Below are 4,975 nucleotides of genomic sequence, written 5' to 3' on the forward strand. Positions count from 1 at the left end.
CACTGCCGTCTGGAAGCGTCCCAGATATTGGAAAAACCTTCCAAGTTTTTGCTCCCTAAACAAGACCAACAATGTAAATAGATATTATACCTGGTGTCAAAAAAAAGCCTACACATACGAGACTTGACTAACAAGCATTCAATAACGTACCTGCCCTGAATTTTTTTCAGAATTTCATTAGATTTCCAAACGATTCCTAGTACCATCCCATGGGATTTTACGGAGTCGCAAAAGGAAGCAGGCAATGGTTCCTCAGCTCGATCCGACTTGTACTTCTTCCTCTATAGGTATTCCTCGTTCGTTCCCTGTGGCACGCCGACAGGCAGAGGCAGGCACGGTTCAGGCTGGCTAGCCGCCACACGTAGAGCGTGTAGCCCCGGATAAATTACGCTAGATATCTGCATACAAAACGGGCCGGGAAAATTAAAAACACAAACACTAAACCCCTGAAGCACTCGGCTGAAGCCCGTCCCACGTACCCCCATCGTAGCTTTAGCCCGACGGCGCTATCGCGTTTCGCATTATAGCGCCCAGCCACCAATCTTGTAAATTGCCTTCCGCTGAGAGTAGAAATCGTAAGTTTTCCGGTAATCAAATGATTCATCGCGCGCCCTCCTACGTCGGGACGTCCGAGGAAGTTGCAGAGGCGCTCGAACAGTTTGAAGCACCCATTGCGCCTCCGCATACATACCTACCCCTCACACCGTCTCACTCTTATGCGCTCAGTGCATATCTTCTTTTTGTCTCTTTTGTACCTCTTCTTCTAGCAGCCACTTCCACCTCCGCCTTCCCCTCTGACTCCGCGACCCACCAGGAACGCGATCTTTTGATTTATCGGCCACAAATCACGCGGCGCAAAGAAAGCGCTTGATTTTTATTGGTCCCGGTTACTCCTAATGCATCATTCGTTCCCTTCAACTATCTCTATGTCACTCACTCTCTTCCTCGCCGGATCTCTCTGTCGCTATTGCAGCCAGGAGTAACAGCGAGATAAATTGAATCGTTCGCCAAGAGGAAATTCAGGCAGGTAACCTTGCCTAAGTAAAGTCCCAGCTGGTGTCCTCGGGAAAATGCAAGTAGCACTCAGTTCTCCTTACCCTGGCAGACCCTCTAAAGATTTCATGCAGAGCCACGAGGAAGCTAATGCGCGACGGTTTTTCTTAGGTAGGGAATTTAAAGTCCAGCCGCATAGCCAACCTCATAAATATATGGCCGACGCGTATGTATACGATAGCGCGCACGGCAAGTAGCATAACGACAGCCGAGGGAACTTTCAATCCTGACTCTCCACTTCCAAGATCCCGTACTTCTCTTTTCTTACCACTAACCAGTTACCAGTTAGCACTGGAAGACGAAGCAACACCCATTCGCGATAACTTCCACTCTCTATATCCTGAGTTCTTACCCTCAGGATATATGTACCACTAGGTACCTATGGCTACTCTCGAGCCACAATGTTTTATGGGCCCCCATTGCAATCCGTCTTTTATATCAATTTCATTTCCTTAAAAGTATTTTTATCGGGCACCCACCTCCTGGTCGAGTCTCGTAATCGCCGACGCAATTCGTAAAACCGACGACTCCCGACGTAGCCAACAGCCTCTAAAGATGTCAGTGCCGGCGTCTCTATGATTAACAGTAGGACGGTACCTAAATCAGCCGTTCACTTCGCTAAACATAATACATTTTATGTATATATATATATATATATATATATATATATATATATATATACCGTGTGTCTCTTTTATATAAATAATATTCTAGAATAATATATAGTACGTACGTGGGTCGATGTTTTTTTTTATTCTCTCCACTACTTCGCATTGCATATAGCTAATCCTCCAGGCGTGCCTATACACGGCACGAGAATTTCACGTCGGCAGAATCCAGTGGACTCAATAATTCTCTTGGCAACATGGACAATCAAATCCTGGGGACACGATCGCCAACACGTGCAAGTATATTAGTGCTACAGCCTGGAACACACGTGGCATGTATTCTGCATACCAGTCTCGACAATTACCCAGTCTATATAGCGGTTCCGAGAATTTCACTGGACGCAAAATCATATACGAGCTCCCCGGTCATGTATGTAGAATGTATGCAGAGACTGACGTAGGTAGTCAGTCAGCCAGCCAGTCACCCAGTCAACCTATTATATGAGGGAGGCAACATCTCGTTAAAACACTCTACAGGAAGTGGTACTACTGGAGTATACTTACGTGTCTGTGTAATAGAATGGTATATGCTCAAAAACTCCAAAGTACCGGAAGGTCGATACCTCCATTTTTCCAGGACAATCTTCCGGTTTGAGTGTCCACGATAAAACCGGATGTCCCGACCATCCGGATTTACGGCAGAGCCGAAACTAGACGAGCTGACAGAATAGGGGATGTCGATTACAGTTTTATAGGGTTGTTACTATACCTCTCACATGTATGGATATATGGACTTGGTATGTATATATATATATATATTACTATCCTAAAGCTACTCTATTTCAAGGTATTACCATTAGATAAAGCATCAAGTAATTTAATTAACTTCTCACTATGGTAATTCAACTAATCAGACCAACGGGATGGGTTACTACGTTTTAAAAGTTTTAGGACTGTTCTCATGAATTCCAGAGCCGACAATGTGACCCCATAAAAATAAGGAAGGACCTGTAAGTAGTACACATGGAGTAACGTAAAGTTTCCATCCCCCTTTATGAAGGTACAGGGGCATCGGAAATCGACGCATCGATCTTCCAAGGGGTGAATTGGGGTGACTCGGGCTAGGGTGAGTTAGTCTCGACGCGTCAGCACTTTAGCCTCGTTAATGACGTCATTTACCAGTCTCGGGGCGCCGCGGCGCGTCCGTCGAGTCGAAGGAACGACGAGGGTGGCTCGACACTGCCCAGAGATAAAGATACGCGACTGCAAATTATTCTCCACGATTTTACACAGGATGGCCAAAATTTTTCATCCCTCAGCCCTCATCCAGCGAAGAAAATCGGCTGCCACGCTCACTGGGCAAATTATCTCTCTCGCCGATTGCCATTTTACATCTACACATAGGAATTTCTACCATAGTCCGTAAGTCCATAGTCCGTACCGCTATAGCTTACCTCTGCAGTTCACCCTGGCTATTTCCCATTTGGCAGGCGAGCCAGACCCAGCACTTTTGGTGCCAACCGATAATTGGACGAATCGCAGTCATTCGCTTCGCGCGAGCTACTCCACTCTCCACCTATCAGAAGCGCCTTTTTCCCTTTAACCTTTTTCACCCTTTACCTTCGTCCATAGTTCCAGCATCCATTGAACTGGGAGGAATGAGCTGACTGCCATTTTGGACTGTTCCGAGTCATCATACTCAAGCGCACTCGTACCTGCCGTGTACCTAGACATTTCAAAGGATATCTTAATCTCAGGAAATTTCTTAGGGAAGGTTTAAACAATCAGAGAAGTGAAATGAAAAAATGGTGACGTCGAAAAATTCTCAAAATAAAAGACTAGCGACAGGAACTTTCGGGGCCCCCTTGGTAAGCCTGGTAGATTTGCACAGAGGGCAATCACAAATTCACGGAGCATTAACCTCGCCCTCCTGGCCACGTGGGAGGGAGGGTTGGTCGAGGATCTAAAGGGTGTAGAGAGTTCACTGGGCGATGGGAGCTGGATGGGTGGGTATGCACTATCTGCAGATCCATGCTATTTGCGCAAAGTGGCCTCCTCTACCTACCTACCTACCTACCTAGCTACCTTCCTACCCTTTACCCTCTACCTACATTGGCTAGGTAACCACCTACGTTTAGGCGCTCTGAAGGGTAATACATTGTTTGCTCTTCGTTCGCTAAACTAAACCGCATTCGGAATTAATTGCACGTTAGGAGGCCGCGGGATAATTAAAGCCGCCTGGTTTCTCGCTCGTTTCTGCATTGCTGCTACCGGACCTGTTCCACCCTGGCCATAGACTATGGAGGATTCACTGTGTCTCATGGATTTCCCAACACACTCACCCCTATAGCAATGTCTTACTTTACCGCTACTATCGGGTAACTAGATGAAGATTAAATATTGTCCTCTTCAATTAGCCGTAGTTGAGTCGCATCAATACGGTCCACAAACTGGACCTTCTCTCCCAGAAACGATTAGAAATTCAAGGCTAGGAAAACTAATCTGCATCCCCTATTAGGGAGGAAAATTCAATCCTCTCTTCACGTTATATATGGCACTGGCAAGTTCTCCTACTTCTCTACCTATAGTCAATGGTCTATAGATTTCTACAGCACGGCAGACCGGCGTTCTGCAAGAAGCCATTGTTTCTCTGTATACGGCCGAGTTGATTGTGCTAATGAAAAATGGGAAAGTAGTAAAACCGAGCCAATGGCTGCGTATCGAGGGGTGGTCTAGTGATTCTGGTGGTTCATGGCTAGACGGATTTTGGGGTGAGACGAATTGAACTCGATCCAAAAGCGCTTATAAACGAATAACACCCATAAAGGATAAGATATCGGGGGATTATACCCATTATCATATATCCACTGGTAACTTTTTTTATACTATCTTCCTTTTTCTTCCTGTAACAGATAACTGAAATAACTCACATATCTCCCTGTCTGCCTCCGTTGCCCCGACTTTCATGCTAGGTCATTCCTTTTCGAGGCTTTTGCGAATATTTCTCGGGTCGACGCTTCTTTATACAATGTTTTTATTTTAGTGTAGTGCGTCACGCCTGACGCTTTGAGTTTCAAATTGTAACAGTGGTGCCATTTCACCATTGACAAAAAGAAAATTACTTTGTCGCTTCTGCAACATAAAATTAATAATAAATAAAATATTTGTGGGGAATAATAACTTTTATGTGTCATGCAATAATATACAACTGAGGAAAATTCCTTATATAAAATACGTTTCTCTGATATTTCGGTGACTTCCTTCGAAGCACTGTTGTCTAGGGAATTTTCGTCAGGCTATTGGCTATTGCGCAA

At 45.2% G+C, this 4,975-nt stretch overlaps 1 long non-coding RNA gene across 1 annotated transcript; it reads right to left on the minus strand.

Moving 5' to 3' along the window:
- Positions 1–377: 377 nt before the first annotated feature.
- On the minus strand, positions 378–1,921 carry LOC112494412. The gene is made up of 3 exons (XR_003059808.1): positions 1,787–1,921; positions 1,533–1,671; positions 378–398 (listed from the first exon to the last, which is right to left on the minus strand). It is a non-coding gene; the product is annotated as an uncharacterized LOC112494412 (long non-coding RNA).
- Positions 1,922–4,975: the final 3,054 nt, after the last annotated feature.

The sequence above is a fragment of the Cephus cinctus genome, unplaced genomic scaffold (assembly GCF_000341935.2).
Source record: "Cephus cinctus unplaced genomic scaffold, Ccin1 Ccin1_scaffold0494, whole genome shotgun sequence".
In the NCBI taxonomy this organism is placed as follows: domain Eukaryota; kingdom Metazoa; phylum Arthropoda; class Insecta; order Hymenoptera; family Cephidae; genus Cephus; species Cephus cinctus.